This window comes from Labeo rohita, chromosome 13 (assembly GCF_022985175.1).
Source record: "Labeo rohita strain BAU-BD-2019 chromosome 13, IGBB_LRoh.1.0, whole genome shotgun sequence".
NCBI lineage: Eukaryota > Metazoa > Chordata > Actinopteri > Cypriniformes > Cyprinidae > Labeo > Labeo rohita.
In genome coordinates, this window is record NC_066881.1 from 29,592,818 (window position 1) to 29,606,931 (window position 14,114).

The 14,114-nt window shown below is 32.5% G+C and overlaps 1 protein-coding gene across 1 annotated transcript in view; it reads left to right on the forward strand.

Annotated features, from left to right (window-relative positions):
* The window catches only part of cdh23 (cadherin-related 23), a 308,861-nt gene that overhangs the window by 64,487 nt on the left and 230,260 nt on the right, over window positions 1-14,114 (forward strand). The window lies entirely within an intron of this gene.

Below are 14,114 nucleotides of genomic sequence, written 5' to 3' on the forward strand. Positions count from 1 at the left end.
TACAGTCCACAAGAGAAAATAATAGTTGAGTTTATGACCCTGTTCAAAAGTTTACATACACTTGATTCTAAATACCGTGTTTTTACCTGAATAATCCACAGCTGTGTTTTTTTGTTTAGTGACAGTTGTTCATGAGTCCCTTGTTTGTACTGAACAGTTAAACTGTCTGCTGTTCTTCGGAAAAATCCTTCAGGTCCCGCAAATTCTTTGGTTTTTCAAGATTTTTGTGTATTTGAGCCCTTTCCAACAATGACTGTATGATTTTGAGATCCATCTTTTCACTTTGAGGACAACTGAGGGACTCATATGCAACTGTTACAGACGGTTCAAACGCTCACTGATGCTCGAGAAGGAAAAACAATGCATTAAAGGCTGGGGGGTGAAAACATTTGAACGGGGTATTTTTTTTAATAATAAATTCAACTATTGTTTTCTCTTCAGGAATATATGTAAAAGTCTTTTATGTGAAATATCTTGTTCAGGTCAGTACTAAATAAAAAATAACATGCATTTTGCATGATCCTTCCAATTTTGGTAAAATAATGAACATTTTGCAGATTCTGCAAGTGTATGTAAACCTTTGACCTCAACTGTATATGACTTTCCTCTTTCAAATAAATACAAACAGAGTTATGTTTTGAAGTCCAAAAAAGTGCATCCATCCATCATAAAAAGTGCTCCTCATGGCTTCGGGGGATTAATAAATGCTTTCTGAAGTGAATCAGTTCGTTTATATAAGGAAAAACGAGCTTATGTCATCCGCTGGAACGCCGTGAACACATATTTAACAGCTAGCTGAAGCTAGTGATTACGGTTTATATATGGATATTTTTCTCACACAAATGCATCGATTCATAATCATGCATGGTTCAGAAGGCCTTTGTTAAACCTCCAGAGCCATGTGGGGTACTTTTTATGATGGATGGATGTGCTTTATTAGACTTCAAAATCTCAAAACCCATTCACTGCCATTCTAAAGCTTGGAAGAGCCAGGACATTGTTAATACTCCAATTGTATTGGCCTGAAAGAAGAAAGTTATATACACCTAGGATGGCTTTGGGGGTTAGTAAATCATGGGGTAATTGTCATTTTTTCGGTGAACTATCTTTTTAAGTCAACTCTGATTAGTGGAAATAATCACATTATTGGTGCACATGTAAATGTAGTCACTGACTGGAAGTCAATAACTTATGATTGTATATAAAAACACGTAAATATTTATACTATACTGCATTTATTTATACTATATAATGTATTTTTACATTATTTATTCATTCATTTATTTACTTTAGTTTTTGCCTGTTCATTCTTTTATTCAGGTGTGTGAACCTTTAAGAGACCGCTGGTAATTTGTGTTACACTTGAATAATTTTGGGACAATTTTTCAGTTGTCATTTTCTAGCAATTTGCTTTGTCATGTTGCTATTGGTGTGAATAGACTTCCAAATGAATATTTGGCAAAATCCTTCCACCACTTCATTTACTTCCTGAAATTAATTGGATCCGGAAGGGGGAATTTAGGGCTCGAGTCGAGTCCTCTACGTGAGCACCTCACTTTGCTGACAGCGAGCGAAAGCTGTTTTGCTATTTTTCATTGTGGAGCTTTTGTTTTAGCATTGTTTTCGGATGATTATAATTTTTCTGTCTAGCACTTAACCTCGTGTTGTCATGAATATAGTGTTCATTTTTTGTACTGGTGTGATTTGACACAGTCTTTATCAGTAGTGTTTGATAGCCCTCCTGAGGGACTGACCCAGCGTGCTCTCTGGAGCTTTATACATGGAAATGAGCCGTCTGGATGTGCCCGAATGTGCCTTTGTGGAACACACACACAGACTCTCTGTATGTAAATGTGCTGACTAGGGCTGGAAGGTATGACGGTACATTGAAGTGTGTCAGACAGCAAAATTTCTGCTTCACAATTTATACCAGAATTCAGAAATTGTGAATTGAAGAATTGGCTTTGAATTCATGAGTGTGGATTTTAATTATATTGGCCACACCTCACAGGAGGTTAAATTGGATTTTGACTAGAAAGAGGATTTACTTAAGATACAATTCAGAGAAATTTAGTAGCATTCTGGGAAATGAAGTGTTCTTCCACCATGAGCTGTAAATGCATTAAATAAGAAACAATTATATAGAACTTAAGTGCAAATGTCTAGGTTTAATAATCTGCAAGTCCTACAAAACCTTCAGACTTTTTAGGTTTTATCATTTAAAAAGTTTAAAAACATCCTTGTATTGTTTAAAATAGTAAATTCATTTATTTAAAAATCAGTTTATTTTAATACTACTTCCTTAAATTCTATATGCACACAAACAGATTAATATAATGAAATATATTTAGACTGTTATTATTATGTATGAATACTTTTATTCAGAAAAGATGCATTAAATTGATTAAAAGTGAAAACTGATAATGTTACAATAATAATAATAATTATTATTATTATAATTTTTATTATTATTATATTTAATCTGATTTTATTTTATTTTATTATTGTTTTTTTTTTTTTTTTTAAAGTATCTTTCCACAAAACTACACATAATGATAATAAAAGTTTGAGGACCAATTCTACATATTAGAATGACTGGAGTAATGGCTGCTGAAAAAAAAAAATAAAATAAAATAAAATAAAATAAAATAAAATAAAATAAAATAAAATAAGATAAAATAAAATAAAATAAAATAAAAAAAAAATATTATTTTATTTTTATTTTTATTATTATTATTATTTTTTAATTATCACTCTTTCCACAAAACGACACATAATAATTACTAATAAAAGTTTATTGAGCACCAATTCAGCATATTAGAATGACTGGAGTAATGGCTGCTGAAAAATCAGCTTTCACTTTAAATCAAATAAAATATAAAATAAAATAAATAAATAACCTGATAATGCTACAAAATATATATATTTAAAATAATGTTTTTTTTTTTTTTTTAAGTATCATGCTTTGATTTAAAACTTCCTTGTATAGTTTAAAATTGTTTAAAATAACTTAGCAGTTAAATTAATTTATTTAAAAATCTGTTAATTTGAATACTAATTCCTTAAATTATATATGCATACAAAATAATATATTAATATATATTTAGACTATTATTATTGTTATTGTTATGTATAAACAATCATTCAAAAGTTTGAGGTCCGTAAAAAAAAGAAAAAATGAATACTTTTATTTAGAAAAGGTGCATTAAATTTGATTAAAAATAATTTTGAATATAAATCTTCTGTAACATTATCAGTTCTTTTAAAGTATCACTCTTTCTACAAAATTACATATATTACACATATTAAAACTTACGCATATTAATAAGTAATAGTGACAGTAAACACATATGAAGTTACAAAAGATTTTAATGTAAAATCAATCCTATTATTTTCAACGTTCTTTTCATCTACGAATCCCAAAATTATTTTAAAAAAACAAGTAAATAAAAAAAAATATGCAGCACAACTATTTTCAAAATTGATAATTATAAATATTTATTGATGCAAATCAGCATATTAAAATGATTTCTGAAGGACTGTGTGACACTGAAGACTGGAATAATAAATTACATTTTAAAATATATTTGAAAAGAAAAATATTAAAAATGATAGTAGTGTTTTTACTGTGTTTTGATCAAATAACTGCAGCCTTGAATTTACAAGACTAAAGTATTTCTGCTACAAATTTGCCATTCTTCTAAAAAGAAATCTTAATGTTTAATAATAAAAAATACTTTGCTTCTCACAACTGATTAAAAAAAAACCCCAGCAAATATTCATTTTTGCCTCAGTGCCAGTGAAAATGTAGAAAGAACTGTGACAAAAAATCTAGACTACTCAACTAAGGAAAAAAAAAGGCCGTTGTTAATCTATTATATTATTGGCCAGCATGATTAATAAAAAGACACAGACATGAAGAGCACAGTTAAACCGGAAAGCGCTCTATTAGGTTATCTCATTGTCACTTAGTCCCACGTACAATCACGCCGATATCATCAGTCTTTGCCCCGTCGAAAGCGTCTCCTCGCACGCGGGCGATAAAGCGCACATGTTCCACGACTGCGACTCTGATACATGATTCACAGCCTGGAATTCATTACCCATTGTGTTAATGGCGGGTGTTTCATTAATAGGGCTGAACTGTAAATCAAAGAGGCTGTTAATTGGCTTTGTGTCATAATCTCCGTCTAAAGCTGTTCTTCATCCGTGTGCCCGTAATGTCTTAACGCCTGAGTTTCCTCTCCACTAATGAGCACAGGCACTGAAGCACAGGAGCCCTAATTTGTTTATGGGCTATTGAAAAAGGTTAGTCCCCCCCAGAGCATGAGTTATGGTAGCCTCCCTAATGCGTTCAGGGAGGAGGTAAATACCATGAGCCGCGTTTGCAGGGGAGAAAAGGTGTAAGCGGCATAAATGATTGATTTGAATGGAGGCCGTTTCGGCGTCGAACGCAGGCGATGTTAGGTCTCTCTCGGGGTGATCCGTGCAAATCTGTTTCTGCTCATGTTTTATGTGAGCATATTTCCATGCATAATTTGACCCGCAATCCCGAGTTTATCCCGTTTGATAGACCCCTGAGGAGTCAACATAATCTAATCTGACCAAACCCCCTTCAGTGTCTCGCTGTGCCCCAACCATAAATGACTTTAAATGTCAGAGCGGGTCTGATCCCTGTGAGGGTCCTTTCACATCAGGAGTTTCACACACACACGCAAGTTCTGTTCTGTTCCTGAGCTGCCTTTTTTCGAACCCTCTACAAAGGCAGCAACTGTACATGGAACACTAATACTGGCACAAAGTGTACACAAAAACCTATTTACAACTGATCTGACATCAGTGTGGTACTAAACTAAGACTATTAGACAAAACATCCCAACATAAAACCAACACCATTCAAAAGTTTTTGTTTTTTTTTGTTTGTTTTTGTTTGTTTTTTTGAAAGAACAGTAATATTGTGAAAATGTATTAATTTAATATATAAATCGTTTGTAACATTGTCAGTTATTTTATTTTATTTTATTTTAGTGACAGAATGCTGAATTTTCAGAAGTCATTACTCCAGTTATTCTAATATGCTAATTTGGTGCTCAATAAACTTTTTTTAATAATTAATATGTGCATAATAATTTTGTGGAAAGCATGATACTTTTTCTTTTTTTAAATGAATTTATTTTAAATATAAATCTTTTGTAATATTGTCAGTTTTTGATTTTATTTTATTTTATTTTATTAAATGACACAAAGCTGAATTTTCAGAAGTCATTACTCCAGTTATTCTGATATGCTGATTTGGTGCTCAATTTAAAATTTATATGTGCATAATAATTTTATGGAAAGGTTTTTTTTTTTTTTTTAAAGGAATTTATTTTAAATATAAATATTTTGTAACATTGTCAGTTATTTTATTTTATTTTATTTTATTTTAAAATGCTGAATTTTTGCAGCCATTACTCCAGCCATTCTAATATGGTAATTTTGTGCTCAGTAAACATTTATTAATAATTAATATGTGCAAAGTAATTTTGTGGGAAACATGATACTTTTTTTTTATTTTTATTTGTTTTAAAATGAATTTATTTTAAAAATAAATCTTTTGTAACATTATTTATTTTACTTTATTATTTTATTTTGACCTTATTTTTTTAATTTATATGTTTTATTTTGTCTATTTTCAAAATATTTACTCAGTTATATACTAAAAGCTGCCTATTTATTATTATTATTTTTTAAAAGATTTATTTTTTGCACTTTTGCCTTTATTTTGATAGGACAGTATGTTGACAGGAATTTTATTTTATTTTATTTTATTTTATTTTGCTGCCTATTTTAATTACTTAATGACATGCTAATGGCAAATTCTATTGAAATATTTTATTTTTTAATACAGCAAAGTGGTCCTGCCCTGTAACACTCCCCAACTGGTTACGTAACACTTTGTCAACTGACCCAAACCTTTCTCACAGTGCCTCTGAATAATTTATTAATTGTTTATATTAATTAATTATTAATGTTATTGCTCAGACACTGCTCTTTCAGAGCTCATGAGACTTAAAGGTTCATGAAACCCCAGACTACTTTTTCTGAGATTTTAGCAGAGGAGAATGTTAGCGTCTGTTGATTTTAATTGTCTGAGAAAACTGGTTAATTTTGAGCTTTTTTGCGCTATTTTCATCTTCCTGGTTTAAAATCTACATTGTGCTGATGTCACAGTTTGTGATATGGCAACAGACTATAGTACTTTGATGATGCGTTGGTGTCTCACAATTACTCATGAGGCTGCGTGTTCTTATCCTATGAGAAGAGGCTTTGCCTAATTATTCACGACAGCATGTGTTGATTTGCTATGACAGATGCTTCAGACTGTGAGATTGCGTATATTAACTGAGAGAAACGTTCATGGGTCAAAGGAGAGTGTTTGTTTTTGTTTGCTTTTTAAGAGTTTGGCGCAAACGCGATTCATTCATAGAGTGAGTGTAATAGCGGTTTTTCCAACTGCTTGATGCAACCTATCAAAAGGATTATAAGCGCCGCAAATGAAGCCTTAAAAGTTAAGAGAGGTGCAACAGCACGTTCATATATATGCTTTCGATGCAGAGTGCAAATGGCTGTGCGTTTATTTGTGTTGTTAACTCAGTGGGAGCGAAATGAAACTGTCTGAACCGTCTGAACCCGAAGCTGACTCTCTCCCCTCTTCTCCCTCCGCTCCACAGCCCACCATGCCCACTTTTGCAGCATTTTTTAAAACTGTGGTGAGAACTAACCAGTACTGAAACAGGGGGGTTTCATGATGCTTTTATGAAGTTATCTGAGTTGCATTTATGTATACATTTAGTTTTGAATGTTTCCTTTTTGGAATAATAAGAATAAGAAAAAGAATCACAAATGAGAATTGTTGGCAGAGTGTGGAACAATAAAAACAATGTTTGGCATTGCTAGACTAGATAAGAGATACATGACCTTTAATTGCAGGCTTTGGAATCTTGGCAAATTTGAAGACACTGGAAATCTCTTCTAGAACTCTAGAGAAGACACATGCAGTGGTCTTTCTCTGGGAATCACAAAAGTCTCCATTTGCTCTGTATTTACTGTCATCGCTGTCTAGGAGAAATGACTGAGATTTTATCGAGACCTCTTTTGTCATTTTTCTTTCCCACTGCTCTTCTATGAGGCATTGTGGGTCTAGAACGCTGCTTTTCATTGTGTGTGTGTGTGTGTGTTTGTTTGTTTGTGTGTATGTCTCCATACTGCAGTACAACATTACAGTTGAGATGATAGTAATAAAGTTGGCGGTGTGATGGTGGAGTGGTGACCCCCAGGCCCCTGTGGGCCCCCAGAGGAGCTTTGTGTAGTCACAGGGGCTGAAAGTCTATTGATCTACCCAGGGATGGATGCCCTCTCTGAGCTGATTTACTGGCCCCAGCGGCCTCCTCTCCAACAGACCAGGAGCTACATAAAACACTTGACTGCCAGCATCTCTACACAATCACATCTCATACTCGCCTTCTCTCTATCTTTCATTCTCTTTCTGTTTTTTTTTTTCTTCTTTTTTTACCCGCACACATGCTTGCCACCTATACATGTCTTCCATTGTAATCAGGAAGTTTTCATTATTGTGTATTTCTGTCATATATAACTCTTTTTTTTTTAGACAGGTGCAGTAATACCATGGCATTGGAGAACTATGTAAATACTTAGATTTATGAATTTGATAATCTTTCAGTACCATAGTACATATACACTACCACTCAAAAGTTTTGAACCAAGACTTTTTAAATGGTTTCGAAAGAAGTTTCATTCTAATATGCTGATTTGGTGCTTGAGAAACCATCATTATCGATGTTAAAAAGCACTTGTGCTCCTAACCTAAAAAATGTAGGAGCACAGTCAAAATTTCAGGAGCACCTTCTAATCAGTAATCAAAAAATCTGATCAAAAATTAGCCTTCCATTATGAGGTGATATTTGACTCCTTAAAGTGATTTAAGTGATTTTATCAATTTTTATAATTTTTTTTTTAATAAAAAGTATGTCATCTTTCATGTAGTTTTTTTTTTATTATATTTTATAAGCTTTTTTTAAAATAAATATTTCTAATTAAAACAACAGAATAAGAACGAGTAGAATAAAAATAAGTTACCAATCAAATAAAATCAGTATTATCAAAATTAATTTGTACTTCAGAGGTGGCACAGAAGAACACAAAAGTGGCTTGTAGGTATTTTCATATGTTTAATGGAGCTCAGAGGTGGCGTGAGTGCATTCAAATTCATGTTGAGATTAATGTTTTAAATATAAAATGTTTCGGTACTGAATCATTCATTCATTTGATTCGTTTGAAATAAAGCAAGTGATTGTCTTTATGAATGGGTAATTGAATCATTGACTCACTAGATTCATTAAAAATGCACAATCGTTTATAAACGAGGTGCACAGCGGCTCAGTTATGACTTGTTTCGAACTATTTTTGAGGATGAAAATGGAAAATCAGGCAATAGTGTTATAGTCAGACAATGTAATCACTTAATATTAACTTCTTGTTTATTTAACTGTTGTATTAAATCAATCTTATTTAAAACTTCCTTAAAAATCATTAAAAGCTGTCATTCATCATCACTCATCGTGATCTCACAATGTTCCATTATAATCAACAAAGCTCTCCACACTGCACAATCAATCTCTTATTTACACTTTCTACACTTTGTTTATGATAGGATTCATGAGATATGTCTGTGATACATTACTCAACGTTGCGAAAACACGTAGAAACCTTTAAATCTCCCCTCAGCGCAAACACAAATGTGCTGATCGGGTCGTTGCGCTGGTGCTCCTACATTTTTTCTTCATAGTCGCACGCAGTCATTTTCAGTCGCAAATGTGACTGAAATTGATGCACTGTAGGGCCCTGCATAATACATATACTATTCCAAAATTTGGGTAAGTAAGATTTAAAAAAAAAAAAAATTAATACTTTTATTCAGCACGGATAAATAACTCACAGTAAAAACATTTATAATGTTACAAAAGAATTCCAAAATGCTGTTTTTCTAAATGTTCTGTTCATCAAAGGATTCTAAAAAATGTATCATGTTTCAGCAAAAATATTGGAAATGTTTTCAATTCTATTCAGCATATTAAAATGATTTCTGAAGGATTGTGTGACACTGTAGACTGGAGTGTTGATGCTGAAAATTCAGCTTTGCATCACAGGAATAAATTACGTTTTAAAGTTTATTAAAGTAGTTTTTTTAATTGTAATAATATTTTGCAAAATTACTGTATGACTGAAATCTTTTTTGTTTGTATTGACGTCAGGTTTTAAATAGTTTTTCAGTCTCATAAGTATTCCATATGGCTCGTACACTATATTCCAAGTCTTCTGAAATGATAAAGATCATCACTGAATGAGGTTCCGTGCACAAAGCTCTTGTGAAACATCAGAAGACTCAAAAAATAGCTCATGAGTCACATGTACTGTTTTTATGGTGTTTTTTAACAGACGCTATTTGTTTTTGTTTAGTGTTATGGAGAGCAGCTTGCACATTCTGCTGAATGTCTTGCATTTTGTGTTCTGTGAAAGAACAAGTACAGATTTGAGTTATTAAAATGAGTAAACAATGAGTGAAATGTCATTTTGGGTGCCTGATTCCTTTAGGTTTCTGTTTGTGTGTCTTTCTAATCACCTGTGGCGGTCTGATTTAATGTTGTTTTATCTGGGAGTTTCTGTTTGTGTTGTCCAGTCAGTGTTGTGCTATCGAGATGAGTTACATTCTCTGAAATAAAACATTCGACACACTTACTGAGACGGGCCTGTGACTGTAAGAGAGAAAGAGAGAGAGAGATAGATGAGCCCGCAGGCACATTGCTCTTGTCAGTTCTTCTCGGCTGTGTGGTGTGTTAATGTGCAGTGTATCAGTCATAAGCATAATACTGGGCTCACTGTGGCCTAAATAGCGTCATCTATCAGCACAAGCCAGAGAGAAACAGAGAATGTGACTGTCACTGCAACACATACTTGCATGTAAATGCACATACACATTCATTACATACCAACACACGGAATCTGTTTCAATAGCTAGTGAGCTGCTTACATAGTGTGTTTCTAATGGACTGCTTTTCTAAATGCTAAGAAGTGATTATGGTACTTTCTGAATTTAAACACATAATTTACAGATAACGCATATGTGACCCCGGACCACAAAACCAGTCATAAGTGGCATGGTTGTATTTGTAGCAATAGCCAACAGGGTCAAAATAATCAATTTTTCTTTATATGCCAAAAATCATTAGGATATTAAGTGAAGATCATGTTCCATGAAGATATTTGGTAAATTCCCTACTGTAAATCTATCAAAACTTAATTTTTGATTAGTAATATGCATTGCTAAGAACTTTATTTGGACAACTTTAAAGGTGATTTTCTCAGTATTTAGTTTTTTTGCACCTTCACATTCCAGATTTTCAAATAGTTGTATCTCAGCCAGATATTGTCCTTTCCTAACAAACCATACATCAATGGAAAGCTTATTTATTTTAGAGAATGTATAAATCTCAGGTTCAAAAAATTGACCCTTATGACTGGTTTTGTTGTCCAGGGTCACATATCATAATGCATTGTGACAGCTGAAATAAGCTGTCAAAGATGGAGGAATAAAGTGAGAAATATAATTTAATTTAAATATAATTAAATCTAAATAAAATATGGTCAATTATATAAAAAAAAATAAAACACATTATAAATATGCAATGCTTAATACCAAAAAGTATGGTTACAATTGTTTAGAATAAATAAATAAATAAATAAATAAATACCCAATGTTTGTTTGTATTATATATTTTTATGCTTAGGGTTGCAGATTTGCAATTTGCAGACAGGTTTAGTGTTGTAGATTTGCATACAAATTGTTTATAAATCTAATTTATAATTTTATCAATATAAATAAATGTATTATAAATAAATTAAATTATTAGAATTTGTTATAAATAAAATATTATAAAATGTTTCTAGTCATGTAAATTCATTATATATATTTAACATTCATTTACTTTAGTTTATATTTTATTTACTATATATATTTTATTCACTATAATTTGCTTAATATCAAAAGTATAGTTAAAATAGTATGCTTAAAATATTTTTTAAAAATTATTATTTGTTTTATGTGTTTTGTGCTTAGTGTCTAGTTGCATATTAACATGAAAAATAAGTCAAAGATGGATATTGAAATGAAAAATGTTTACAAATACAGTTATTTTTATTTTATAATATCATAAATATAAATAATTATTATAATAATATATCAATATATTTGTAATCATTGCTGATAACAATCCCATAATGCATTGCAATAAGTGAATAAATCCATTAAAGATGGATGGCGTATTGAGATGTTTATAATTATAATTTATCATTTTAAAAATATAAATAAAATTATTATAAATATTAAATTCTTTGAAATTTAAATGAAATATATTTGAAGTAATTTATAATCATTATATTTATTTAATATAACATTTTAGGTTTTATTTATTATCATTTCTTTAATACCAAAAAGTATGATTAAAATATTTTTGTATTATGTATTTTGTGCTTACAGTGTCTTGTTGCATATAATGCAATCCCATTATGCATTGTGACAAGTGAAAAATTCATCAAAGATGGATCAAATGAAAAATGTTTAGAAATACAATTTACTGTATAATGATTATAAATAAATGAAATATATTTGTAACCATCACATTTATTTAGTATAATTTACTCTTTTATATTTCATGCATTATAATTCATGCAATACCAAAAAAGCATTTTATAAAATATTGTCTAAATAATTAAAAAACTAAAAAAAACTAAAAACTTTCTGTTGTTTATTAGCATCATGTTGTTAGCTTATTCATATGCCAGCTGAAATAGCTGAAATCATTTGGTAAAGCAGCTCATTAGATTCTGAATCAGAGCCACAGTTTGTCTTGCAGATTGACATTTACACACATTTTAGTTTCCTCTAAACATATCCCACAATGCCTTTGTTCTCAGACACACATCACTGACCAAGAACAGCCATTTGTTACCCAGCATTCCCTCTCCTGACCACACACGCTGGATTCTTCCATTTCTAAAAACAAGAGAAAAGAGAGGGGGAAGCCTTTATTATTAATGAGTGTAACGTAAAACGCTTAATTTGCACCGTCTTCAACCAAATTATAAGTCACACAGAAATTTGCATAAATCTCATTATAAACAGAGAGCGCAGTTCATAAATCCTCCAATTAATTAGAGGTGTTTCCACCTCCCTTTCACACAGCATTGTGTATTAATAAACGTGTATGTGCATGTGGCTTAACTTTCTGACCTTTGTAATTGCTGGATGTGACTAGGTTTGACCAGATATGTCATATATGTCTTTGCTATGAGATATTTCATTTATATATGCATGCATTCGTGTGTTTGGCAGAGGTTTTAATCCAAAGTATACATTTCGTCCCTAGAAACTGAACCCAAGGCCTCATTGTTGCTAGCACCATATGTATGTGAGTGCTTTTGTATGCATGAGTCTGAATTTGAGACTCTGTGTGTGTTTATGGCTGTGGAAGGGATTGGGCCTGATCTGTTTGTTGGTCTTTCTCATTAATGTAGGATTTGCAGCATTAGGCGTCTGGCGCCGTCAGCAGAACTAAAGCTGGAATGAGTCAGGGACCCCCTCGCCAGGTGTCTTCATAAACACACACCTGTTACCAGACACACACAGACTCCATGTGTGTGATGTATAAAAAGCTTAGAGGATGTCTTTGTTAGTTTGGCTAAGTTGTAGCAGGAGTGAGAGAATAAAGAGGTGAAAAACCTCATTTAAAAGGGTTATTTTGTTTAGATTTTGATTAATGGGAGACAAAAAAAGAATGAAATATTAAAATAACGGCTTCTCAAGGTCAGAACTTTGCATCCCATTAAAATATCTGGAGGAAGTCTTACTTAAAGGAACAGCTCTTTCCAAAATAAACATTCTGACATTATTTGCTAACTCATGTAGTTTCAATCTTTTATTTTTTAATTTCTTCCCTGAAACACAGTGTGAGATATTTTGAGGAATGTCCAAGTTACCTATGCATCTTTTGCACATATTTTTGCCAAGATTTGCACAAGATTGCTGTTTTGTTTACTTTATATGCATAAATATCTCATATTTATGAATGTTCCTTAAAGGAGAAGTCCACTTCCAGAACAACAATTCACAAATAATTTACTCACCCCCTTGTCATCCAAGATGTTTATGTCTTTCTTTCTTCAGTCATGAAGAAATTATGGTTTTTGAGGAAAGCATTTCATTTTGAACTTCCAAAATGTAGTTTAAATGCAGCTTCAAAGGACTCTAAACAATCCCAGCCGAGGAAGAAGGGTCTTATCTAGCGAAACGATCTGTCTTTATTTTTGGAAAATAAATTTTTTTATACTTTTAAAGCACAAAAGCTCATGTAGGGATGCATGTTCACGACGCTACGTACTATTGAATTACGTCGAAAGGTCATGTGGAACGTAGGCGGAACTACAGACCCAGTGTTTACAAAGCGAACGCGCAAAGACTAAGAAAGTGCAAGTAAGTTTGTAAACGCTGTCCACAATGTTGACATCAGCAAACCGCTCACCCACACGACGCCATACACGCTGTCTGCCATCTGCCCTGTACATTGAAAACTTGGATTCATCCGTGAAGAGAACACCTCTCCAAAGTGCCAGACGCCATCAAATGTGAGCATTTGCCCACTCAAGTCGGCTACAACGACAAACTGCAGTCAGGTCGAGACCCTGATGAGGACGATGAGCATGCAGATGAGCTTCCCTGAGACGGTTTCTGACAGTTTGTGCAGAAATTCTTTAGTTAAGCCAGCTGTTGCAGCAGCTGTCCGGGTGGCTGGTCTCAGATGATCTTGGAGGTGAAGATGCTGGATGTGGAGGTCCTGGGCTGGTGTGGTTACACGTGATCTTGTGAGGCCGGTTAGATGTACTGCCAAATTCTCTGAAACGCCTTTGAAGATGGCTTATGGTAGAGAAATGAACATTCAATTCAAGGGCAACAGCTCGGGTGGACATTCCTGCAGTCGGCATGCCAATTACATGCTCCC